Source organism: Panthera leo, chromosome A2, assembly GCF_018350215.1.
Source record: "Panthera leo isolate Ple1 chromosome A2, P.leo_Ple1_pat1.1, whole genome shotgun sequence".
Taxonomy (NCBI): Eukaryota; Metazoa; Chordata; class Mammalia; order Carnivora; family Felidae; genus Panthera; species Panthera leo.
In genome coordinates this window covers 30,252,898-30,280,845 of record NC_056680.1, presented here as the reverse complement: position 1 = coordinate 30,280,845, position 27,948 = coordinate 30,252,898, and the positions used below count along the sequence as shown (strand labels likewise).

Here is a 27,948-nt window from a genome sequence, read left to right as displayed (position 1 = left end):
ATATCCATTGTGTGATCTATCCCCCCAGCCAGCCAGCCAGCCACTCACCCACCCACTCATCCACCTACCCATTGATCCATCCATCTCTCAATCTATTCAGTTAGCCATCTATCCACCCATGCAAAGATACATACATATCTGACAAACACACATCACCACATTTCTCTCACGTTTTTTATATCCAAATACCCATAAAAAATGAGTCTTTCAGAGGAAGCTTTTATGGACCTAATTCACCCCAAAGCTTATGTCTCCCTGAGCAGTAGATGAAAAATATTGCAGCCTGAAAAGAATTGACTTGAAAGAATTAGGGCCCCTGCCTAAATGCCTCACATAGTATAAAAGAGTGACTCCAGCCCCAGGGTGAATGGAGTCTTATGTTTCATAAGGCAAGATAGTTATTATAATAACAGGGCAAAATGGCCGTGGTCAAATCTTAAATCCAGGATGCATCTAAAGCAAGAATGTCACTTTCAAATTCAAATCCAAAATGTACATTAAAGGCAAAGAATGTGTATGAATTCTGTTTAAAAGTCTCTTTACAGAAATGGATTAGGGTTGTCATTGATACCAAGCTTCTCTTCTACCTGAGATCTATTCATGCTTTGAGCAGAGTTTAAGGCTTGCTTCTGGAGCTAATAACCTCATTTAATCTGTAATTTCTATGTGAGAATTGGCGCACTCAAAATAAAAGAACAAATTACTAGATTATTTTTTCAATGAAATTCTAAATCAGCCTTTGGGATTTCCAACTATGAAAGCCCCCACACAATGCTCTGTATTTTCTTGAAGTTAATAGTCTTGGCATTTTAATGCATGTTTTTGAGGAATTAAAATTCAGTCACCAAAATGTACTGTAATGCAGTTATAATAGACACCTTCTTGTGTCTGCCTCCCACTCTTTAACAGTTGGGTACAAGGCACCATGCTAAGATATTTACACAGATCAGTTCATTTAATCTTCCCAATAGCCTGTGATGTAGGCTTTATTGTTTCCATTTTATATATGGGGAAATTGAGACTTGCAACATCAAAGAGCTTTTCCAACTTCACATATATAGAGATGGTGAGAGTAGAAATCAGATTCAGGAGTCCAGTTCTAGAACCCATGTTCAACCGCTAGCCTTGCACATCCATTTACCTGTATCTCTCATTCAGGTTGGCTCATGCTTGGTATATGTGACCCTGCCATCTTGGTTACTATTATTATGGTTAGATACCTTATCCAAGAAGGACTAACAGAGGTTGTTCTGGAAACACAGAATTGAGATTTTAGATACCACTGTTTAGTCTATGTTAACTTCAAAACAATGAAAGAAATATAATCTGAGAAGTATTGGATGGACATATTCTCCATATGATGTGGGACTGAGTAGCAGGAAAAGTGGATGGCAGAGGGAAGAAGAATTAAAAGTACATGCCAAGAGAAGTTTTGCATATTTTTCAAACCATTTTTGAATTTGTTTAAATAACGTTTGGTGAAACAGGGATTTAATGGCAACCTCAATAGTAACAGCAATGTTGGAGACATACATCCCCTCCCACTTCTTTATAAATACAATTATTTCAGTACTTAAGAAAACCTGTAGAATCTGAAAAATAAGACAATACTACTGGAATATGTACCTGTTACTTGCTTCGCCACTGTGCTTGTAATTGACCTTTTTTCGCACTTTATTTCACTCGTGTTAGCAGTCCCAAAGGCATCTTATTTGCAGGTTTTTCTGAATAAAGCACTGGTACTTAACATTGTCTATTCTTAGGGTCCCCTCTTAAAACTAAAGTGCCTTTTGCTTTGTTATAGAACTTTGTAAATATCCTCCTAATCTTTATAAATTATGTTTAAATATTATAAAGATATAAATATATATTGTTATTTATATATTGTTAATTAAATGGATACTATTTATTAATTTATTATTACTATTTTTTTAATGTTTATTTATTTTTGAGAGAGACAGAGCATGAGTGGGGGGGGGGGGTGGTGCAGAGAGAGAGGGAGACACAGAATCCTTCAGGCTCCAGGCTCTGAGCTGTCAGCACAGAGCCCGATGCAGAGCTCAAACTCACCTGTGAGATCATAACTTGAGCCAAAGTCGAGCCACCCAGCACCCCTATTATTACAACTGTTAATGTCAACCAAATACTACTCCTGTTCTTTTTGGCTTTCTGGAAGTTCAAACCCTGATAAGTCCAGTGGCATCTCTTCCCTTGAGCTCAGAGATTTGCTTCTGCATCCATGTATTTCCCAGTGTATTTAAGATAGCTAGAATTGTTTGCTGTTGCTTGCAACCCCAAGTGTCCTAATCTTGCGAGAAATGAGGGAGGAACCCAGCATTCATTGAATGTTTTCTACCTGCTAGAACATTTACATAAGTTTACTCATTTAATTCTCCTGACATCCCCGGGAGTATCAAGTTCAAAGCACTGAAGTGATTTGAAACAGTCAAGGTTTCACCTCCAGTTTCCTGCCTTCCAGAGCCCAAGCTATTTTTCCTCCATCATGCTATAACTCACCTCAGGATTAGGAGGAAAAATGCTGAAATATGTCTCAATTTTTTTCAATGTTTATTTATTTTTGAGAGAGAGAGAGAGAGAGGGATACAGAGCATGAATGGGGGAGGGGCAGAGAGCAGAAATATGTCTCAAAAGCAGAACTTTGACTTCTGTGAATTTAGAGGGTACAAATACCAGGTGATGACAAGTGGCTGGCTTCTAAAATATATCATCACCCCTCTGCAGCAATGAATAGGAAGTGCCTATTTCTTTCTGATCCTGGGTACCCAGGGATCATAAAAGGTGACATGGTGACTGCCATAACTCGTGCAAAGCAGAGCAAAGAACAAGGCCCATCCCTTTGAAAAATGTAGGTAATGAACAAGAAATGAACAAAGAATGAGGAGAGGAGACAGCGTATGCGGAACCCCTGTGTATGTATATTCGCACAGTTCTATGGGCATTTGCCTTACTTTAACTCTTTGGCCACAAGGAAGAGACTCAGACTACATTAAGAAGGGAAGGTTCTCGGTCAGGGAGACAGAGACCTCAAAATAGAAACCCAAGTGTGAATGAGCCTGAGAGGAGGAAGAGGGAGAGTCAGAGCACCTTGCCATCTCAGCGGCGGACTTGTACAGGTGCTCCCACCCATGCTCCCTCCAGAAGCTGACCCCACTACTTTTTGTCCCATCTTTGTGGACTTTTGCCTCTCCTCTCTCCATCAAGCTTCCTTGCCCAATGCTCCCTGTTTCTCTTTACCTCACAGTTTGTTTCTCAGGGTTTCTGCTTTCTTGTGACTTCCCCATGCTCACATCTAGCTTCTTCTATATACTTGGATTCATTGTGACCCCATTCCTCTGCATAGGCTCTTTCAGCTTCACCTGGGGCCATTAGCAACCTGGGGAGGCGGGGGCTCCATGCTTCCCAATCCAATGTTTGGTGATTGGTGCCAAACATTATGATGCCTGAGCTCGTCTTTACTGCCGGAGAAGTGTGTTTGTCTGCTTGTGGGTTCTTTTGCCACCCCCTGTCACACGGAGCCTCCCAGAGTGGATTGGTTGCTGTGCTCATTCCTAGTCCAAACCAATTAGTGGGGGGGGAGGGGAGGGAGGGAGGGAAGGTTGAGGTGAGTGGTAGAGGACGCACAGTAGAGACATCACCATTGCCTAAGGCCTTCCTCTTGTCAGTGGTGGGAACAGATGTGGCAGCCACCAGGATGGATGTGCTTAGTCTGGGTTTTGCCCGAAGTCTCTGTGTGCTAATAAAATAATAACTAATAGGTGCCAGACTCTACCATTGGCTTCGCACCATGCTAAAGGCTTTATGTGCGCAATCTCGCGTACTGCGAATAGCGACTTTATGAGGTAGGCCCCCATTTTGAAGCTCTCTCCCCCTTGTAGCGGTGAAGCAGTTGAGGCACAGACTGCTTGCACTCTTAACTCTTACAGAGTTTAGGCGCTATTAGGTATCATTCAGCAAGCGAAGCAGGGCAAAGTCACTGCCTGTCCTTGGTATTTCTGATCCCTCACAAAAGGAATATTTTCAAGCCCCTAAACAAACAAACAAACAGCCAAGAATAGAGGGTGTTCTAGAGTAAAATTGGCATGGCAGTGCCCTCAGCACTGTATTCAGGATCCAAATAAAGTTCTTGACCCTGAGGATAGTCTGGAGAAAGGTCTTCTTTCCACAAGGAGGTTGGAAAAATGGGCTCAGCAAAGTCATAGAGGTAGAGGTGGACAAGGACACTAAGATCTCTCTCTTCCAACCTGGATCCTTGGTTATAAAAGGCGAAGAAGAAAGGCCAATTCTGATTGGCCTGATCCCACCTGACCTAAAGATGTGATCAATTCTCAGATTATCGCAGAATCTGTCCTGCCTTGGAACTCGCACTTGCCTTATTTTGTAGCTAATGCCAGGATGTACTCTCCACAAAATAGGAAAGGAAGAAGTCACGGTGGGCCCAGGGTCCGGGCCCCTCTCTGCCGGCTTCAGCTGCGGCAGCACCAGGGGCCGCCGCAGCCGCCGGAAACGTAGCATTAGCGATGTGGGCAGATGGCCGAAGCCAAAAGCTGACGCGCTTCTAGATCTCTCTTGAGTCCCTGAGGCCGTGGCTGAGGCATTCTCTTCCTTCAGGAGCTCCGGTCTCTCTTTTGTCTTTGGAGGGCCCGCTCAGGAGCTCCGAGGAGCCCACAGATCTCCGCGGCCTGGTCAAACACCATTCTGTCTGGGTGGGTCCACTGACCCAACAGAGGGAAAGGAAGACAAACACCGCCAGGAAGCAAGCTGCCAAACGAACTGAAAGAAACGGCCGAGCGAGGCCGCCGCGGTCAGTGGGCATTTGGCTAGCTCTTCCTGGAGCAAACCGAAGAGGTAAGGACCTGGCCTCGCTCTCACGCCTCAGCAAACGCCTCCTGTGGTGAATGGTGAGGTCCCCTGTCCTCTTGAACACAGTCTGGGGATGACTTTTGGCTGCACCAAGGCCGCCTTGATAAGGAATATGCAACTATTCTCAAAATCCGTCCCCCATCCTCCTGGCTTCACCTGCCAGCGAATACTTCCTACTCTATTGTCGTCCACGCAACTCTCCTACCAGGGAAGTGCCCGAGAGGCTTTTTCTTTTTTCTCTCTCTCAAACTTCAGAGGATTTTTTAAATGTATTTGTGTGCATATGTTTTTAAGGGACAAATTCCCTGCAGGAGCAGGATCACGCGCCACATCGTGTCTACGTCGAATGCTTTTCTATCTGGCATAGAATCAGAAAATGCAAACGCTTAAATTTGGAGCCACGGTGCGTGTGCGTGAGTGTGTGTTTTGTTAAGACCGGATTCTCCTTCTGAGCTATGGTATGTCTTTTAGAAAGGAGCCGTGGAGATCCAGTAAATTTTGTTGGTTTTGTTTGGTTTTTCATAGGGCAGTGGTATGCGCTTTGGAGGAAAATTATTTCTAATCTTTATTTATTTTGAGAGAGAGAGAGAGAGAGTGTGTGTGTGTGAGCAGGTGAGGAGCAGGAAGACAGGGGAGAGAGAATCCCCAAGGAGACTCCTTACTGTCAGCACGAAGCCCGATGTGGGGTTAGAACTCAGGAACTGTGAGATCATGACTTGAGCCCAAATCAAGAGCTGGATGGTTAACTGACTGCGCCACCCAGGTGCCCCCCAACTTTTTAATTAGAAAAATAGACACCTACATATATTTCTTCGCTTAGTTCAGGGGTTCTCAGCCTCAGCACGCTGACGTTTGGGGCTGGATCACTCTTTGCCGCGAGGGAGTGTCCTGTGCATTGAAGGATATTCAACAGCCTCTGGACTCTATCCACTACATGTCAGTTCAGCTTCCCCCATCCCTGATGTCCCTTCAACCCTGTGACAATCAAAAAATATCACCAGACATCGCCAAATGTTCCCAAGGAGGCAAAGCCCCCTGGTTGAGGACCACCGACCCAAAACAAAGCCACAGCGGGTACTCAGTGTGCAAGTTTAACTGTGAACAAGTAAAAGAGTGTTTCCCACTGCTCTTGAGAAAAAGATGTGATATCTAAACTTGGCCTTTTTGGCTACCACGGTCTGGCCCAGCTTGCCTGTCCATTAGATCTCAGACCCTGTATTCCCTGCTCTCCTTGCTCCAGCCACGCTCCCTTCTGCCACGGATTTAACACAAGCTGATGCCCCTGTGTGCGATGGCCTTCGCTTACCTCGTGGGCACAGTAAGCCCTGTTTATCCTTCGGGGCTCACTCAAGTGGCGCTTTCTCAAAGAAATGACAGTAAGGGGTGCCTGGGTGGCTCAGTTGGTTAAGCGTCCGACTTCGGCTCAGGTCACAATCTCGCAGTCCGTGAGTTCGAGCCCCACGTCGGGCTCTGGGCTGATGGCTCAGAGCCTGGAGCCTGCTTCTGATTCTGTGTCTCCCTCTCTCTCTGCCCCTCCCCCGTTCATGCTCTGTCTCTCTCTGTCTCAAAAATAAATAAAATGTTAAAAAAAAATTTTTTTAAATAGATAAAAATAAATAAATAAAAGAAATGACAGTAAGATCCTCCCTTAACGGATTTCACCCTTGATTGCAGCCACTCTCCCTACTTCATGTCTCTCCGTATCCCTTGTCTTGCTGGACGTTCCCCTTTGTGGATTTTGGAGAAATATCTCTGGCCCCCTAGGCTGGAAGCCCCATGAAGGCAGGGACCAGGACCAAGAGCACAATGCTCTTTGATCCTTGTTTTCACTCCACTGTTACCAGCAGCCCTCACAGTTCCTGGGCCACCTGGAGGTATAAAGTACTTGGATAAATGAATATATCATTAAATTACTCAAAGAACTGTTTCCTGAAAGACTACATCAAATATCCTACTTCCTCATTCCTTTTGGTTAAGAGATTTGAGTTCAAATACATGGTAAAGAGATTTGAATTCAAATAGATGCTGACATTGGAGCACCTGGGTGGCTCACTAGGTTGAGAATCTGACTTCAGCCCAGGTCATGGTCTCGTGGTTCGTGAGTTTGAGCCCCATTTCGCGTTGAGCTCCCTGCTGTCAGTCTGTCCTGTCCGCACAGAGCCCGCTTCGGATCTCTATCCCCTTCCCTCTGCCCTTCCCCCACTTGTGCTAGAAAAAAAATTCAAATAGACGCTGGTATCAAAAAGATGTCCTTTCATTTGAATATCTTGGCTTAGGTTAGTCCATTGAATTGATCCCTCAAAGATGCAGAAAATAGCAAGAATCTGCTCAATGATAATTTGCCAAATCAGAAGGCACCGGAGCGGTGGTTCTCAAACGTCAGTGCATCAGCATCACCAGGAGGGCTTGTGGAAACGGGTCAGATGATGAGGCCCCACCTCCAGAGTTTCCATGACCAGACCTGGGGTGGGGCCTGAGAATGTGCACTTCTAGCAAGTTCTCAGATGATGATGGTAGTGCTGGTCAGAGCATGGCGTTTTGAGAACCACTGTCCCAGAACAAACAGATCCAGGGAAAGCCTGTGGGAATCTGAGCTTCATGTAGTGGCAACTTTTCTAAAAAACAAACAAACAAACAACTATTCTAATCATCATTTTATTGGACGTTGAAGTTCAGAATGGTGGGATGATTAGTCATGACCACATAGCCAGCTGGTAAGCTTAGGAGTCAGGAAACGGATCCTTTTCCGATTGCAAAGCCTGGGCTCTTGACTCCCATTGCCCCTGTGTCTCTAAGTTGCCTAATGGTAAAAAATGTTCAAGGCAGTCTAGCAGGTGAGTCTCCTGATACAGCAGGTTTGGGAAACACTGTGCTGGCTTTATTCCCTGCCTCCCACTCAAGAGACTCAGCTCTGTGCCTGGGACTTCCCCGGCCCATCTTCTTCCGGAGCCACCCCCAGGCTGTTCCCTCTCCCAACTGTGTCACAATCCAACCTACTTGGTATTTCTTCAGCTGGGATCGCTCCAGAGATAAGCAACAGTGTGCGGGAGTTATGCAAAGTTACAAGGTAAAAAGAGCCTTTAAAATTTTTTTAGCATCAATTTGTATTCCTTGGTGAGCAATTGAAGACATTAAAAACAGAGCTGTTATATCCTTGTAAGAGTAATTGTGTGGTGTGTGTGTGTGTGTGTGTGTGTGTGTACACTTGAGGGGAGCTAATTATTCCCTATCACACAGTCCTCCTTTCCTACTGTGGGGGTAATTTGGTGACAAATTTGAAATGACTTCTGGCGCTCAGTAAATAAAAAGATTTTAAGAAGCATCCAGGGGAACAGCGAGTATACCCAAGGAGAATTGATTCTCTCTCAGGGGTTTGAAGGCCACTTTCATTCCTGAAAGGCAGGTAAAAAGGTGAGCCAAACATAATACCTAACTTCAAAAAGCTACAATCCAGTGGGGCTTGATTTGCCAGATAAAATACAGGACATCCAGTAAAAGTTGGAATGGCAGAATAGTATATCCCATGTAATACTGAGATAAGGTTTTACTAAAAAAGATTTATTGTTTATCTGAAATTCAAATTTAACTAGACATCTTACTTCTCCCCAACCCCTGAATCCCACGGTGCGATTCAACGTAGGGCAAGAATGCGAGTACCCATGCAATTATAATACAATCCCAAGACTGGTTGGACAGTGAGCATTACTTCAATGAAATTATGAAAGAAATGTTTTCAGAGGAAAGAGAAGGCACATCTGGTTGAGAAACTAAGGGAAGATGATGCAGAAGGCAGGACTGGAGGTGAGCCCTAAAGGATGAGCAAGATTGGGAAGAAGCCATATGTGGAACCATGTTCCAAGCAGGAGGAACAAGTGAGGAGATAGAAAAGTATTTAGCACATTTAGTTCCCAGAGTGTAGAGTTTGTGTCAAGGAAATAAGGCTGAAGAGGGGTGATGAAGCTAGAGCACAGGAGCCACAGTTGGCTAAGGCGTTTAAGATGAATCCGTTCCATAGCTACTAGGAAATCTCTGATGATCTCATAGGGTCTGGGCTTCAAAGCCAGTTAATCTGACAGATGTCTGCAGAATGGACAAGAAAGGGAAGATCAGAAGGCTATTCCAATGATCCATGTCACTTTTTTTAGTTCTGTGGGCCACAGCTTTTTAACAGGTTGTGAAATCAATTTAAGTGGTTGTGGCCAGTGCTGTTAAAGCATGAAACAGAAAAAAATTAAGAAATATCAGTGTATATTAGCATTTAAGTGTTGCTTTAATAAGTACTTGTTTGAGGAGAGGGGTGCCTGATGGGTCACGATGTTTAAAATGTGCTTCTTACAGAGTCACAGTCCAGAACGTTTGAAGACTGTTGTTCTATACAGAGGATGGGTCCATTAGTGTCTTTGCCTTCTGCACACTGCCTTCTCAGGAATCACTTCTCTCCCAATGACTTTGGCAGGGGCGTTTCAACATACAATTCGATCCCTAGCTCAGACCACGGTGAACATCTCGGCCAAGAGGAAACAGCATGTGGACTGGAGCTGAGCCAGTCATCCCAGCCTGAGGACAGGTATTAAGAGACATAGTCTTCATTTACTGGGGACTGTGGGCTGCGGCCATAAGGGTACGTCATCTGGTAGCTATTGGCCACAATGGGTCAATGGCAAATGAATCAGTAAGTCAGGAGGGTCAGAAGTAAGTATGAGAGGGACCATCCAGTCCCCAAGAAATGGAGAGAAATGGAACCCGTTGAAGTCACTGATGGACAAAGCATGTAAGTTCGTGTTCTCCATTTCCACTTCTAGTCCCTCTATGGCCAGACTATTACTTCTGAGCCTTGGAGGTCTGTGAGATTGCCTGTTGTATCTGTGTATTTCGTTTGCAGTAAATTTCCCTTTTTCTCAAGTAAGCTGGAGCAGGTTCAGTTCCTTTTTACGAACTGCTCTCTGGCTCAAGCAAACAGTTTGGGCAGGGATGATGTTGATAAATAAATATTGATTTTGCAAGTAGGGAAGGAGGTATACAAAATTCCTAAGAGGACCTGACAGCTGATGTATTATATTAATTATAATATATAAAAACTTAGGCTTAATCATTATAATATAAAACATACAAGTATATGATAAATCATTTATTATTATTGTTGTTGTTGTTGTTGTTATTTGGGGGCCTCTGTGTGCCCAGAAGCAGTAGGATAGATAGATAATTCACTGGTTGTGGTCACCATAAGTGTGAATCCTCACCAGCACTCTACAAGTTCTATACTTTTTGCAAATATAAACACTGAGTCTCCAAGAGATTGAAGCAATAGTCTTGGGTCACCTTACTAGTAAATGAAACCAGGGATTTGCCCACTCATTGTCCTCTATTCCTGGTGCTTTATGTCTCTTGATGAGGCCAGCAGAGGATGCAGCAAAAATGTTAAGCCCTCATTAAAGTGTTGGGACTATGAAAGCAGTCCAGATTCTAGTTGTGTGGCTTTTTCCTTCCTTCAACGTACATTCTGACAACAATCAATCGTACACTAAGAGACTATATCCATACAACCCCCAATGAAGGTGGAAATGACTGTTATATAGGTAATTTGATCAACAGTCAGCCCACAAAATTCAAATTTACAAATATATACATGCGTGCGTGTGTGTGTGTGTGTGTGTGTGTGTGTGTGTGTGTGTGTGTATTGCTTAGAAGTGATTTGTCTTCTCTGATCGCTGGTTTCAGTTCCACACTGACTCCATGTTGAAGATCGACAGGGCCCTGGTGCCTAATGGCTCCACCCTTTTGCCTAGGGTTAGCATTGGGCCCATCCCTCCACCCTTTCCCCTGCTGATGGCAATTAAGAGACACTCAGGGCTGCTGTGTACTATCTTCCTGCTCCAAACCTTTAACAGCCCTATTTCCTTCAAGATATAATCCACATTGCTAGTATGATAGTCAGGTCCCTCCAGAGCTGAAAATTGACCTGAAATGTAAGAGCTCCAAGCTTCCTTTTCACCGTTCACTCACACCTGCGTGCATGTATGTGCTTATGTAAGTATTTGTGCAGAGAATGTCTATTGTTTTCCTACCATGTGCCATCCCCATTCTAGCCATTAGGCATTCAAGGACTAATGATGATGGTAGCTTATGTCTATTAACTGCCTAACAGCCTAAACACAAGCTAAGCAATTTATTCGCACTAACCACATTCATGTGGATCATAAGTATGGATGGTGGGTGTTATTATCATCTATCTTACAGCTGATGAAACCAAAACTTAAAGGAGGTATCAACCTTCCTAAGCACCATACAGCTAATAAATGGCAGAGTCAAGATTTAAACCCGGATCTTACCCCAGCATCTAAGTATTGGGCCATTGTTCCACTGCATCTCCAGAGTAAGATCTACACAGTTCCTGTCCACAAGCATCTCACTCTCCAGAAGGAGAAATAGATGTGTAATTATCACTGAATGCAAATGGAGAGTATCATGATGGAAATATGGAAAAAATGGGGCCAATCTCATCAGATTGGTTTATTGGTTCCTCTCCGAGGACCAGCAGCAAATTTCTACCCTCTGCCTTTGCTCATGGAGTTTCCCCTGTCGAGAATCCCCACCTATCTTCTCTCAATTTGTCAAATCACACTGCTACTTTAAGGCATTTGTGCTTCCTCTTTTTATCCCTCTTCCGGGGCAGATGTGGCTAATCAGACATGAAGCTTGTTCCTGCCCAACCTGGACTGTCTTGAGAATTCTTCACAACGTAGCCTTCAGAACATGTTATTAATTAATGAGAGTTAGTGCATACAATAAGTATATTTGGTCTCTCAAAGCTAATCTACCTTGATTCATTTTATAAATGAGGAGGTTGAAGTTTGATGAGCTGGAATGACTGGCCCGAGGTCATATGGTGAGTCAGAGACAGACCTGGGTCTGGAAGCCAGGCATCCTTCCTCCTGCCCCATGTGCTCCCCGCTCTTAGCTGACCGTGTGGACTCTTGCCAATCACGAAAAACACCGATAAATGAAGTCCAAGTATGCAGAGAGAATGAAGGCAAGTAAAATGCCAATTACTCAGTCCCAACAGACTGGGTACCTACTTACAAGCTGCGTTGGGCTACACCTACAGAAAGTGTCTTTAATTAGAGACAGATTCTGATGAAAGGTTGGCAGTATCTCTGAAACTCTTGTTTGTATTTAAATGCACAGAACACTATGCATTTATGTCATTTGCATGCCATATTTGAATTGAAGAATATTCAATATTTATTCTTTGTCGCTTGCTGAGTAACATGCTGCTCAACTTTTCTATTTACTAACACAACTCGTTTGTTTAGTTCATGGCTGCATTTCCAGTTGGATGTTTGAAGTATAACTTACAGCATACTCTTTGGTATTTCACAAAAATTTAAACTTAAAAACGAAGGCATAGAAGTTATACAGCTATGAGATAAAGTACAGGCCTACTCATGGGCATTTAATTCCATCATGTAGTAGGAAGGACCCTTAGAACCAAGAACATTGGAGTTAGCAACAAAATTCTGTTCTTACTACCTGTATGACCCTTGAGCAGGTTAATTCACGTCTCTGATCCTGGTTCTTCATTTCTCTTTGGAGATGCAAGATTGTTCTAAGATGAGAAGGTCTATATTGCCTCTGATATCTCTCTTTTCTTGCTAAAAATAGTATCTTTTTCTCTACTTTATGCTAAGGTAATGATAACCAATAGTAAGCATTTATTACATTTCAGGCCATATTCATATGGTCACTGTACATGTGTTTGTTTAGACTTCCTCACTGTGTAAGTGCCTATGTCCCAAGGGCGAGCACTGAGAGAGAGAGAGAGAGAGAGAGAGAGAGAGAGAGAAAGAAAGAAAGAAAGAGAGCGCACCAGGGAAGGTGACCTGGCCTGGGCATCACATAGTATCACTCTGTCACACTCTGTTGCTTGGGGCAGTCACAAACCCACCCAGGTACAAGGGTAGAGAAATAGGCTTCATGTTGGACAGACAGTGACAAAGTTCTGGAAAAACACGTGGGACTAGAAAAAACTGCTGGGACCATTTTGGGGAAATACAATCTTCTCACAAAGTATACATGCCACAAGGACAAGAAATTAGGCATGTTTTGCTACCTGTTTGATTCCCTTGTCTTAGAGAGAACTGACCCCCAGAAGTACACAGTGAATTTTTGTTGAAAGAATGAACGAATGCCAGTTTGTAAGACCTGTGCCTTGTCTAATGCCTTTTTAAATGAACGAACAAGGGAGCTGAGACTCACTGAAGGGAATAGAACTGTGAAAACAAAGCTGGGACAGAACCTGAGATTCCTGCTTCCGGTCTCACATTCTTTCCACACCCCAAAACCTGCCTCTCTTGGAGGAAGTTGCTGGGGAAATCTGAGAGCAAAAACCACATTGTGATTCAGTGTCTGGCGATAATGACCAATTTTGGAGCTCCTGGAGAGTTCCTGGAAGTAACAGCCATTCTCCCCACAAAATATCAGTACTATAAATTGCTACTTGTTAAAAAACTTGTGGGAGTGCACCATATTCATAGAAATAGCTGGAGAGTGAGAGAACAATTATCACAGAATTGATCACCCACAGCTCAGTCCAATGAGATTCAGATTGTCCTGTGTTGTGAGGTGCCAGTGAACCAAATGCTGTGATATTTTGTTAGGACCATTGATTGCCTTCGGAATAAGACTGCAAGCAATTTGAGCCAAAAAACAATCTTGTATGGGAGTCCTGCTGGAATTTTATGCAGCTCCTGTGCCACGTATGTTTAGAAAGTCGCTGCCAGGCTGGTGGCAATGTTTTCGTGCTCTGGTTTCAGAAGACTGCACAGTGTTTATGTCATCCAATTAAACCAGTTTATTAGCGGGTTAATATTAGATGATACTGTTAAATATCATCTAGAGCTGAAAGGGAATAAAGCAAAAGTCAGAGTAAAGTCTGCAACAGCTCCCACTTAGAATACTGATAAGATGAAAGGTAAATACGACAAAAACTTCTAAGCAACAGTAGGCCACATCACCTTTGTCACAGGGTTCCCGAGCTCATATCACCCCCTCCGTTACTAACTGACCTCATGCTCCCTGTCCCACGTTTTCTGTAATGGAGATAACCAGAGCGTATATCCATGACATGATTTTAAGATCGTGGAAGTTAACAAATATGAAACACTTAGGACAGTGCTTGGGACCTGACAATTCCTATACTAAATGTTAGCTGTGATTATTATTATGCAAGGGATTCATCCCATCTAAGCAAGGGATCACCTCCCAACAAAGAATTGAGGGCATTACCAGCCACCTAGTAGCAGGTGTTAGAGCTGAGATACAGATTCCAAAGTCTGCCTTCCACCTCTGTGCCTAACATCCTCCACTAAGAAGATTCTTTCTCCCTTCCTGGGTGCTGCATTTGCAATTAACATACCTTGAAAAAGCTACCCATAATCTGGTCTGTTTGACCATTTTCCTATAGACCCTGGCAGATGGGGAGGAGCAAATGGTGAACTTCCAAGAAAAAATGTCTGAGGCTCACTGAGCTGAAACGCTTCCCTGAAATGAGGGTGTGGGGGACAAGATGCGAGGAAGCACCCCCATGGACACCCAACCCTGGAAGAATTAACGCTTGGTTTGGATGCAGGGGTGCCTGGGTTGGGCGTCCAACTTTGGCTCAGGTCATGGTCTCATAGTTTGTGGGTTCGAGCCCCACATCGGGCTCTGTGCTGACAGTTCAGAGCCTAGAGCCTGCTTCGGATTCTGTGTCTCCCTCTCTCTCTACCCCTCCCTGGCTCGCTCTGTCTCTCTCTCTTTCAAAAATAAATAGCCATTGAAAAAAAATTTTTTTTAAACCTTGGTTTGGATGCATGGGCCATCTGCCTCTCCTTAAAAAAAAGGAAAAGGCTTATTACTCCTGTTTGCTCCAGTAGTGACTGGGTTAATGATCTCCTCTCTATTTGCCCCATAATCTCCATCTGGGGGAACAAAGGGCCACTTGCCAGGACGTCTTTGCTAAATACTTTTGCATATAGGATAGCTGTTGAGAGTCTAGGTGTCACTTCTTGCCTCTTCTTACAGAATCACTTCCAGGGTGAGGGAGGGAGGGACATCAAGACTTGACGCTGACTGAGCCTAAGTCTGAGCTGTCAGATCCGTGTTACCCAACATTTTATTGAGCTCTCTTACCTGCTAAATATTTCATTGTATTCTCCTAACGACCTTACTATTACTGTACCCGTTTCATAGATGAAGAAACAGTGGCTCAAAGAAGAGAAGTCATTTGGCTAAAGTCGTGTAGGAGGAGCAGAGTGGAGATTCGGACTGAGGTCTACTGTCTTTAAAGCTCTGAGTGAAACTGCCATAATCCAGAATTCCTACAGTGGTCTGCAGTGCTTTGGATGCTCTGGCCCCCACCTTCCCCTCTGCCCTCTTCTCTTTCCTTCATGCCATTCCAGCCACACTGGCTTCCTCGTTATTCCTTGGAGATATACCATTTGTCTAGCTCTTCTCCCCTCTTAGAACATTTGTCCCTCCAGTACTCGACATAACCCCTCAATCTCGAGTTTTTATTCACGTCTCATCGTTCCAGTGAAAGTTATTTGGACCTGTTCAAAGCTACAAGCTCTGCCCCCATCCTCCACCCACTCTGAGCTCCTTAGCTCAACTATTTTCTCTTTTCCAAACACGTAACTTTCTTACATACTATATTATTGACTTATTTTCAGGTTTCCTGTTTCCCGTTTTCTCCCACTAAAATGTAAGTCCAATGCAGCGTGGGGGTCCTTATTTGGTTCACTGATGTATACCAAGCGCCAAAAACAGGCACATACCAGGTGCTCCATAAATACTTCCCAAATGGGAATGAATAGCCCTCCATAGATGTGTGTTTGCCTTTCTTCAACCTTCCTCTCTTCTCTCTTCTTATCCTTAGAAGTTTCACATGCCTGAATTATGTCCTACAAAAATCTTGCTAATACCTCTGAGTATGTATTTGAAACATTCTATTCACATCTCTGTGTCGTATTTTTCCTTGACAATCCCTCAGGTTATCTTCTTTCCCTCCCTCTTTCCTTCCTTCCTTCCTTCCTTCCTTCCTTCCTTCCTTCCGTTGTTCCAAGATTTCATGAGCCACCTACCCTATGCCTGGCATTCTGCCACCTCCTGGGGATGAGATGTTGAAAACTTCACAGTCTGACCTCTAGGACATCACTGGCTGTCTTAGGTCAGACTCACCAGAAGGAGACCCCAAGACTGGGATTCATTTGCCGGTAACTTATTCAGTGCTCTTAGGACAAAACAGTGAAGGAGTAGGGGAATCAGCAGAGGGGATGGGGTAAAAGCCAATCACAGGCGCTATCTCAGGCAAAATCTCAGTCTCACACTGGCCCTGCCAGTCTGAACTCTAAATTGTCTCTCAGCATTTACCCTACTGGAGGCTGGAGAGCTAGGCTTTCATACCCCACAGCAGGCAGTCCTGAGCTAAAAGGTGCCCTGGGGGTGACATAACCCCTCAAGGACTTCTGCGTCTTCACCGGAAGCAGCTCATGTGGTTCCCAGCCAAAGACAGACAGGGGAGGGGCCCAGGAAAAAGGGATTGGGGGGGGCCCCTGGGGGACCCCTCCCCCGCTCGCATTCTGTCTCTCTCTCTCATAAATCAATAAACATTAAAAAAAAAAAAGAACATTCCATGATCTTGCCCCAAAATATATTTTATTTCACCTTCTTTGGTGGTCAACATCTGTTAGACTGCATAGAATTTTCCCCAGTTTTGTGTCACCTATGGATTTGTACAGTAACATGTCATTGTCAAAAGTGTCGACAGAATCCCTACTAAAGACACGTATCTATACGTGGACTTCTTGGGACGGATGCACTTAAACTGCACTCCCGGAACCATGTGTTTAATCTATACCACTTACCTGTGTGATGCTCTGTCCATTTTTTTCTTTCCTTTTCTTCTGAATTTCATGACAAATTTTGTCACATTCATTTGACACATTCCAGACACGCTTTATCTGGAACAGTCCCCTGACTCCCGACTGGTGGCTTGCATAGAATTTCTTGAGATTTTCCCCTTTTAATCTACGCTGCAAATCATCTCCAAATTAATCTTCTTGAAGTTTAATCTTTTAGTAATTTATTCCTGACACCACCTATCATGTCTGTCTCTTTTCCTAGTCAATTCAATTAGACAATACTGACATGTCTTTAAAGGTAATATTTTCATTTCAACACAAGTAGGCAACTGTTATGATGTTTTTGCCCAAATGTCTTAAAAATGCACTGTTGGACAAGAAAAACAAGTCTCTCCCAAACTGTTTATTTACCCAGTCATTCTCTTTTTATTATAAGCTATCTAGACAATTAAGAGAATGGTGATCCCAGGAGCAAATTACATCATCTCGCAGGTGGAGATCCTTCTATGGCACGTGGTGGGAAAATAGGTAAGTGCAGCTGGTTTCAAAATAAGACATTTAGGCTAAGATAACTGTCTCTCTTGGAAAGCGAAACAACCCGCCTAGGGTAGTAGTAAGACCTTACAAAATAACTAATAACCATTTCCCAGAGCACAGTATTTCTCATACTAACACCTACCATGCAGTGAATACTATTTATAAGGCAGTCCCTATGCTAAAGGTTCTACATCTATCCATTTATTAAGTCTTCACCTGTCTAGGAAGTAGCTACCGTTGTAATCTCAATTTCAGAGATGAGAAATCTGAAGCCCAGAAATGTTGAGAAATTTACTCAAGGTGATTCAATTAGCAAGGGAATGAGATTCAACCTGAAGCTGCCTGATACTGTTGCCTGCTACCTTAATCCCTGGCCATGCTGACCCTATATATTTTTCCTAAATGGCAGAGGGTTAGAAAGATAAATTAATTCTTAATTTCCTGGACTGCTCCCATTTAAAAAAAAAAAACGGGGCGGGGGGGATGGGGCGCCTGGGTGGCTCAGTCGGTTGAGTGGTCGACTTCGGCTCAGGTCGTGATCTTGCGGTCTGTGGGTTCGAGTCCCGTGTAGGGCTCTGTGCTGGCAGCTCAGAGCCTGGAGCCTGCTTCTGATTGTGTCTCCCTCCCTCTCTGCCCCTCCCCTGCTTGCTGTCTGTCTCTGTCTCTGTCTCTCTCAAATAATAAACATTAAAAAAAATTAAAAATAAATAATTAAATGAACTAAAAAGGGGGAATAAAAGATAGGGTTTTGCATCTTTTCCATAAAATCTATATTATATCAGCTATTAGTGCCACAGTATTGCAGAGTGAACAACCCCAAACTTCTTTGGTATACAGGAATTGACGTTTATTTGTGCTTATGAGTCTGTGGGTCAGCTGGGTGGGTAGGCTGCGTCGGGCTGAGCTCAGCTGATCTAAACTGCGTTCACTCCCGTCTGTGGTCTGCTGGTGAGTCAGCTAGGGGCTGTCTAGTCTGGGATGGTCTTTCCTCCATGCGATCTCACCCCCTCTGGCCGGCCAGACTGAACTGTTTCTCAAGGCATGGGAGGAGTCCAAGAGAGGCAACGGAAGCTGCCTTGCACAGTTCCACTTAACAGCAAAGTCTCTTGAGAAGCCTCAACTCAGAAACTTAGTCTGCCGTATACTATTGGCCAAAGCAAGCTACAGGAAAGCCCGCATTCCCAGGTAGGAAACGTGACTCCCGCTCTTGGTAAGAGACGCTGCCAGGTCACAATGAAAGGCAATAGGGACAAGGAGGCTGTCAATAGCGGTCACAATGCAATCACGCCCCATAAATACTTTTTTTTTTTCTTTTCCCTATGTCCTCTTCGTGGCACGGAAGGCCTTCAAGACTCTGTTTTCACCATGTTAATCTTTCTTTTTTTGAAGTTCATTTATTTAGATAAAGAGAGAGCACAAGTGGCGGAGGGATAGAGAGAATCCCCAGCAAGTTCCACACTGTCAGTGCAGAGCCCCGCACAATGCTCGATCCCACAACCTGAGCCGAGATCATAACCTGAGCCGAAATCAAGAGTCGGATGATTAACCTCCTGAGCCACGCAGGTGTCCCTTCGTGTCCTAATCTGATGTTATTTGCCTTTACACTCCAGCCTGAGCCTTCTGCCCTGGCTGGCTCAGCCTCTGGCCTTTGCCTCTGGAGCTCCTAATCTCAGCTCCCAGGAGCAGTGCCCTTCTCTTCCTTCCCACCCATTAGAGCCCCACCCACCCATCCAGGCTTGTCTTGAGACAAGACAAGCTCTTGTCCTATAGCTCTCTCCTATAGCCATCCCAGACTTCTCCTGAGCCCTCCCTACCCTGAATACTAACATAACACTGGGTAAAATACTGAGTATTTTCTGTTGAGTATGTTTCTGAATCTACGAGTTAAATAAATGTTAGATGCTTTCTGGAAATTTGTTTTTATTTTTATTTTTTTTCGAGACAGACAGAGAGAGAGAGAGAGAGGGGCAAAGAGAGAGGGAGAGAGAGAATCTTAAACAGACTCCATGTTCAGCATGGAGCCCGATGCAGGGCTCGATCTCATGACCTGAGATCATAACCTGAACTGAAATCGAGAGTCAGACTCTTAAGAGACTGAGCCACCCAGGTGCCCCACTATCTGGAAAACTTTTTAAGGTACACTGGCCATCGGTAGAAAACTATTCCAGAGAAGGAAGAGCACAGAAGGAAGCTGTATATAATACTTAGGCAAAGTGTCACAGTCAGACCAACCTGGGTTGGAATCCCTACTCGCCCACTTATAGGCTATGTGACTTTGGACTAGTTACTCAAACTCTCTGAACCTAAGATGTGTAATCTGTTAAATAAAATACTACATCTTGGAGTTTCCTTGGGGATTTAAGAAGATAATGTGCATAAAGCACTCAGCCCAGTGCTGAGTATAATGTGTTCAGTAAATGTTAGCTACAGCTATAATTACCACAACTAATAATATCCCCATATGTTAATACTGTATTCATTTTCTACCTATCCTCTACCACCTTTGGCTGCAGGGGGTAAGTAAAATTCACCACACCATTCATTAGCCTCTTTATTTTGACTCTCCTCGTGAGTTACACTAGAAAGAACCTTCGCTTATATGATTAAAGTGTTACTTAAAATGTCAAGATTTACTAGCTGGAAATGGGGGAAGTCAAACCAGTTTTTGTGGTTATATGTAGTCATCCTGTCTTGTTGAATCACATTTAGTTGGGTTCTAAATGACAGTTTAACCTTAGCTGTTTGGCAGCACTAATCATGATGATCGATCGCCTCCTGAGACTTGAGTCTTCCATGGTGCTCCTAATATGAGCAGCATCTTTCTGGAATAATCTGCTTCTCTCCAAAACATTGCCACCTTCAGATAACTAGACGTACATCAGTGTTCTGAACCAAAACAGTTTTGTTAAATGTTTACAACGTGCTACATGGTTGGCTCAAATGCGGGAAAGAACAAAATAGTCGAGTACACAGAGTTTCTCATCAACTAGAACACGATTGTATGCTCATCAGGGCCAGGGGCCATGACATTATCAACAAATATATGCTCAACAATAGCAAAGTGCCTGGCAGGCAGTAGACCATCCATCAATAGCTGTGGGATGATTGAATGAATGAATGAATGAATGAATAAGAGTATAATAAAACTGAGAGTATAAAAAACTAAAGTTTCTAATGAGAACAATATTTCAGGTCTTCAGCCACTCTGAATCCATTAAGGATCTAGGCAGGATATTAATTAATTTACTAAAATCCCCAGTTTATCAGTCTAGTGGCTCACTCAAGAAAAGGAAATCAGATTAGATGACAAATAATTACCTTAACAATCTTCCTCTAGGGATTTCCCCTCTTTTAATCTATACTACAAATTGTCTTCAAGTTAATCTTCCTGAAGTTTAATCTTTTATTAATTTATTTCTAATACCACCAAGCACTTCTTTCTCTTTACTACTTCTTCAACTCATTCGTCAAGTATTTCAATTAGACAATAATATCTTCTATGTGAGGGCAATATTTCCATTTCAATGGGAATAGACAACTGTTGGGATTCCTACGCCCACCATAGAAATATCTTCCACGTAGTGTTTGACAAGAAAGACAACAAACTTGTCCTCACAAACTCTATGTTTACCCTTTTGCTCTCTTTTTATGACAAGCTAATCAAACACTGAGGAGAATGGATCCCAGGAGCGAATAGCATCATCATCCCGCAGGTGGAAATTCTCCTGTGGCATGTTGGGGGGAAAGTAGGCGCACCTGTTTTGAAAATGGAACATTTAGACTAAGGTAACGGATTCTCATGGAAAGATCAACTTTCACACAACCCTCTTAGAGAAGCTATTCTATTAAGTCCTTATGAAAGAAGTAGTAACCATTTCCCAGAGCATATTTATAGTAAGGGTAATAACCCCGGCCATTTAGCGAATACTTATTTATATGTCAGCCGCTATGCTCAAGTTTCTACACCTATCCCTTTAAGTCTTCACCTGTCTACGAAGTAGTGACTGTTGTAATCTCAGTTTCACAGGTGAGGAATCTGAGCTCAGAAATGTTGAGTAATTGGCCCAAGCTGACCCACGTGGCAAGGAGCAGAGTAGGATTCAAACAGGAACTGCTCGACACTATCGTCTGCATTGTTAATTCCTGGCTATGTTGACCGAATGCATTTTCTGTAATTGGAAGAGGGTGAGAAAGAGAAGTAACATGAGTATTTCAACGTTTCTTCTTTGATGCATTCTGTAAGCATGGAAACCCATTGCACTAGACACTGTTAATCATGCTGATCACAGATTGATGATTGTTGACAAAGGAGAAAAGGAGTAAATGCAAAAATGTTTAGCACTGAACATGAATTATGTACTGTGCTAAGTGTTTTCCATAGTTATTTCTTAAATTAACACACTAGCACTGCCCTTCATACAGAGCCTGTCACAGAATAATTACCACTAAATATATGCTGAATCAAACAGCTGAACTAATAATTCAAAGTAGGAAGCATCGGGTGACAGATCTGAAGGGGGGGGGGTGGCCAAAAGAGTCCTCTCTTTGTTACTTTCCACGAAATTCGTAGTGAGTCAATTTCCTGAACGGCAAGGCTGTGAGAATATTCTTCACGAACGTGGACTGTTGGATGGAAAAGCAATAGTGCAAAAATGTCCATTTATTTTTTAGACTGTAGTTGTAGCTCATGATTATGTCTATATATCACCGGAAATAACATCCAAAAGTGTGTTAGTTAAAATACGAAGTGTGAGTGAGATCTGTGGCAGGGTCCAGAGTAAAATTATACGGCTCATTTGTCAAGTCAGGTGGTTCCAGAGTACAGAGAAGATGGCTGGAGCGGTCCTGTGGACAGGAAGTAATGAAGGGAGCCCTATTCAAGGGAGAGAATCCAAACATGGGGACCATGTCTAACCCAGCGGCAGTGGATACAAACTTGAGGAAAGTTTGCACAGACTAGAGAAGATCTCCTGACTATTCCCCTCAAAATTAACTGCAAAATTCTCCTATCTACCTACCAGTATAGCAGCCCCAGCCCCTTTCCAGATGTCCATATGAGGCCAATGAATGCAAATACTTCACCCACAGTCATGCTACCCTCTTACCTTTACCCCCCCTTTTTTTATTCTTCAGGTATTTGAGGGTAATGAAGGAGAAGGGAAATGAGAAGCAGCTATCTCTATTTTTAGACTGTTTCATTCCTGGCTGAACCTGGGATGATAGCCAATAGCTACAAAAGGAACAACTCAGAAAACATGAAAGGCCTTGAAAATCACATCCAGGAAAGAAGCTGTCTCCCCATTTTACAGATGAAGAAATGGAGGTTCAGAGAAGGTAATTACCTTGCTTGAGGCCACACAGTGGGTGGCAGGGCTGGAATTTGAGCTCAGGTCTCTTTGCCTCCAAAATACATACTCTTATTTAATGTACAGAGAATGTAACAGAAAGCTTTCCAAAAATAAGTGTTCAATTTAGAATTCGAAGCAGGTCTTATGGAGAGGTGGTGACAAAAGTCAAACAGCAAGAGGGATTAGCACTTGCATTGCTGGAGCTCATGTAACAGATTGGGGCGTGGAGCTTGTGGGGTGGCACCAAATGGATGGTTTAAAGAATCTTGTTAAAGGGGGGCACCTGGGTGGCTCAGTCGGTTAAGCGTCCGACTTCGGCTCAGGTCATGATCTCGCGGTCCGTGAGTTCCAGCCCCGCGTAGGGCTGTGTGCTGACAGCTCAGAGCCTGGAGCCTGTTTCGGATTCTGTGTCTCCCTCTCTCTGACCCTCCCCCGTTCATGCTTTGTCTCTCTCTGTCTCAAAAATAAATAAACGTTAAGAATCTTGTTAAAGGAAACTACTGTCTATGTGTAGATCACTGAAAGTAGGCGGTGGGGAAACCTATCTCACATAATATGCCATGGTGGTATGAAACTATTTGAATATTTTGAAATTGGAGGCTTAAATTATTTGTAAAACTAATTAAAGCAGAATTAAGATGATATGCCTAGCAGAAGGAAAATATTCCCAGCCGGAAACATCCCCCTTTTGGTGGTCATGACCTCCTGCAGTCAAACGATTACTACAAAGAAGACAAAACCAGAAACATTATTTTCCAAGTCATGAGAGTCCTAAGACATGTTTTGTCCTCCAAAGAACCACCAAAAAAGCACAAAGCACAAAAGAAGACAAGGGTGTGTTAACTCAGGTCCACTTCAAAGAAGGAAACTTTGATAAAATTCTGGGTAGATTACATTTTTTTTTTAAATAAAGGGAGACTAGGAAATTTTCATAGGATGCAGGCAATTTGGAACCATAACAAGAGACGTGAGAGGTATAATGACCAAATGCAATGTAGATCCCTAAAGTGGATCCTGGAACATTAAAAAGAGGACATTAGTGGAAAAACGAGTGACATCCAAATGGAGTCTGGAGTTTAGTTGATGGTAATACACCAATGTTGGTTTCTCAGTTTGGACAAACGTACTGTGGTAATAATATCCAGGGAGGAAACTGAGTGAGGGGACAGGGACAGGAATGCCCTGTCGTCATCTTTGCAGCTTCATTATTGCAAAAATTAAAAAAGTTAGTTTCAAATACCCTTGATAGCCCCCTGCAATATTTTTATAATGATTTTCCAATTCAGTGTTCTCTTCCTCTGACACCATAGCAGCCTGTATTCTGTGACCAATGCTGGGGTTACAAGAGAAGAGGAAGAACTAGCAGGCAAATGTGACCTTGGTTCCCAATCAAGGGGCTTTGCCCAGAGAGGGCAGTCCCGCCAGTTTTTCTTTTATTGGCGGCACTTGGTATCTTGGGATCTATAACACGTGCTCATGAACATGGGAAATATTCCAGTTTGTAATCCTGATTGTCTTGACATTTAAGGATATTGATCAGTCCATAACTGTTGTGCCTGCTTTCAAGAATCAATGATCATAAAAACGCTTATATTACATAAATGTATACATCTCATAGGGTGAAAGGCTGAGCTTTCTAGGAAAAAGGCAAAGTAGTCAGAAAATTGCTATGGTGTCTGTTTAATTTAGAGGTCATAGTGGAAAAAAAATTATTGGTCAAATTCAAACTCTCTTCACAAGAGGGGAGGAAAGACACAAAAAGTTTTCATAGCTGGGAAAAATCTAAAATGCATTTAGGATATTGATGCTGTTTTCTGAAAATTTTATCATTTAATATCAACTAGTTACTAGATTCCTACTATGTGCTAATCACATTCATATATATCTATTATATATATATAACTCCATATTATACATATATATATATAATTCCTTTTACTTAAAGAGTGATTAACACTTTTTAGAAAAATGTCTATAATAAACTGTCCAACAGAGGCAACCTATTTGCTCAAATGTATGCGATACTCCAAAATGTGAGATAAAAAACCTATAATGCAAACCGATTTCAGCATAAACTGAGGGAAGTGTGTACATTCTAACATGTGATAGACATCCAAATGGACTTTTGATTTAAAAACATTTTTAAGTTTATTTATTTTGAGAGAGACAGAGACAGCATGAGTGGGAGAGGAGCAGTGAGAGAGGGAGAAAGAGAATCCTAAGCAGGTTCTGTGCTGCCAGCAGAGTCCAATGTGGGGCTTGAACACACGAAGCTGTGAGATCATGACCTGAGCCAAAACTAAGAGTCGGATGCTTAACCGACTAAGCCACCCAGGCGCCCCTGGACTTTTGATTTTGAATGTAATGTGATAGAGAATATTCCATGTTTTCTTCCATAATGTATCTGGGATAAAGAGGGTACATGCTCTTCATCGTTATGTGTATGACTATAACTCTCACTACAAATCTATGAAAAATATAATTTAAAGACTAAATTGCCCAAGCCAAAGAATTGAGTCAGTATAATATTTTCTCAGTTTGAAATATTAAATAAATGAAATATATTTTTTAAAAAAAGAAAGAAGATGGGGTGCCTGGGTGGCTCAGTCGGTTGAGCGTCCGACTTTGGCTCAGGTCATGATCTCCCAGTTTGTGAGTTCGAGCCCCACGTCAGGCTCTGCGCTGACAGCTCAGAGCCTGGAGCCTACTTCGGATTCTGTGTCTCCTCCTCTCTCTGTCCCTCCTATGCTCATGATCTATCTTTCTCTGTCTCTCAATAATAAGTAAACGTTAAGAAAAAACATTCTTGGGGCACCTGGGTGGCTCAGTCGGTTGAGTGTCTGACTTCGGCTCAGGTCATGATCTCACAGTCTGTGAGTTCGAGCCCCGCATCGGGCTCTGTGCTGATGGCTCGGAGCCTGGAGCCTGCTTCCGATTCTGTGTCTCCCTCTCTCTCTGCCCCTTCCCTGCTCATGCTCTGTCTCTCTCTGTCTCAAAAAAAAAAAAAAAAAACATTTAAAAAGAAAAAACATTCTTTTAAAAGAAAGAAGAAAAGAAAGCAAGAAAGATGGAGAATTGGAGAGAAAGGAGAGTGGAAGGAGGGGAAGGAGAGAAGAACAGATCTGTTAAAAACAGACACTGCCAGGGACTTAATTTAATACATAAGCATTTCTTCTTTCACTCAAAATGCTTATAACATTGTTCCTTTTCCAGGAATGCTGAGTTTGAGAAACACTCCAATTATAGGATGCTTCCCAAGAGGGAAGAAAAAAATAATAGATTTGTCTATATGGTCCTTGTTAAATAGTAACCATTCAATTGGTCTCATTGAAAATGCCATCAAAATGGCACCTGTGTGGCTCAGTGGGTTAAGCATTGACTTTGGTTCAGGTCATGATCTCATGGTTCTTGAGTCTGAGCCCCACGTCGGGCTCTGTGCTGATGGCTCAGAGCCTGAAGCCTGCTTCAGATCCTGTGTCTCCCTCTCTCTGTGTCCCTCCCTCACTCGTGCTCTCTCTCTCTCAAAAGTAAATAAACATTAAAAATTTTTAAAAAAGAAAAGAAAAAGCCATCATGAAGGCAAGCTTTAGCAGATAACAGCCTTTTCCCTCCCTTTTCCTGGGGTTAGTTTTAATCATAAGATGTCATTTTTGAAAACCAAAATGACATCAGCACCTCCCGTGCTAGCCTCCCAGATAACTCTGGCAGAGAAGCAACATGCAGGCCCCATCTTTACTCTAAAGCACTCCTTCCCCTTTATTACTGAACTTATTTTCTTGGATTGCTTTTTCCAGGTATAAGTGTAATATGCACATATAATAGCAAGTTAAACAAACGTTTCTTTTTTATTTATTTTATTTTTTAAATTTACATCCAAGTTAGTTAGCATACAGTGCAACAATGATTTCAGGAGTAGATTCCTTAATCTACTCCCGTTTAGCCCATCCCCCCTCCCACAACCCCTCCAGTAATCCTCTGTTTGTTCTCCATATTTAAGAGTCTCTTATGTTTTGTCCCCCTCCTTGTTTTTATATTATTTTTGCTTCCCTTCCCTTATGTTCATCTGTTCTGTGTCTTAAAGTCCTCATATAGGTGGAATCATATGATATTTGTCTTTCTCTGACTAATTTTGCTTAGTATAATACCCTCTAGTTCCATCCACATAGTTGCAAATGGCAAGATTTCATTCTTTTTGATTGCTGAGTAATACTCCATTGTGTATGTATATACACCACATTTTCTTCATCGACTCACCCATCAATGGACACTTGGGCTCTTTCCATACTTTGGCTATTGTTGATAGTGCTCCCATAAACATGGGGTGCATGTATCCCTTGGATAAATACTGAGTAGCGCAATTGCTGGGTCGTAGGGTAGTTCTATTTTTAATTTTCTGAGGAACCTCCATACTGGTTGCCAGAGTGGCTGCACCAGTTTGCATTCCCGCCAGCAGTGCGGAAGAGATCCTCTTTCTCCACATCCTCGACAACATCTGTTGTTGTTGCCTGAGTTGTTAATGTTAGCCATTCTGACAGGTGTGAGGTGGTATCTCATTGTGGTTTTGATTTGCATTTCCCTGATGATGAGTGATGTTGAGCATTTTTTCATGTGTCAGTTGGCCATGTGGATGTCTTCTTTGGAGAAGTGTCTATTCATGTCTTCTGCCCATTTCTTCACTGGATTATTTGTTTTTTGGGTGTTGAGTTTGATAAGTTCTTTATAGATTTTGGATACTAACCCTTTATCTGATATGTCATTTGCAAATATCTTCTCCCATTTCCTTGGTTTCCTTTTAGTTTTTCTGATTGTTTCCATTGCTGTGCAGAAACTTTTTATTTTGATGAGGTCCCAGTAGTTCATTTTTGCTTTTGTTTCCCTTGCCTCTGGAGACGTGTTGAGTAAGAAGTTGCTGGGCCGAGGTCAAAGAGATTTTTGCCTGCTTTCTCCTCGAGGATTTTGATGACTTACTGTCTTACATTTATGTCTTTCATCCATTTTGAGTTTATTTTTGTGTATGGTGTAAGAAAGTGGTCCAGGTTCATTCTTCTGCATGTTGCTGCCCAGTTTTCCCAGCACCACTTGCGGAAGAGACTCTCTTTATTCCATTGGATGTTCTTTCCTTCTTTGTCAAAGATGAGTTGGCCATATGTTTGTGGGTCCATTTCTGGGGTCACTATTCTGTTCCATTGATCTGAGTGTCTGTTCTCGTGCCAGTACCATACAGTCTTGATGATTACAGTTTTGTAGTATAGCTTGAAGTCTGGGATTGTGATGCCTCCTGT

At 42.8% G+C, this 27,948-nt stretch overlaps 1 pseudogene; it reads right to left on the bottom strand.

Moving 5' to 3' along the window:
• LOC122213111 overlaps window positions 1-4,533 on the bottom strand; it is a 54,056-nt pseudogene extending 49,523 nt beyond the window's left edge.
• Between the last annotated feature and the right edge of the window lie 23,415 nt (window positions 4,534-27,948).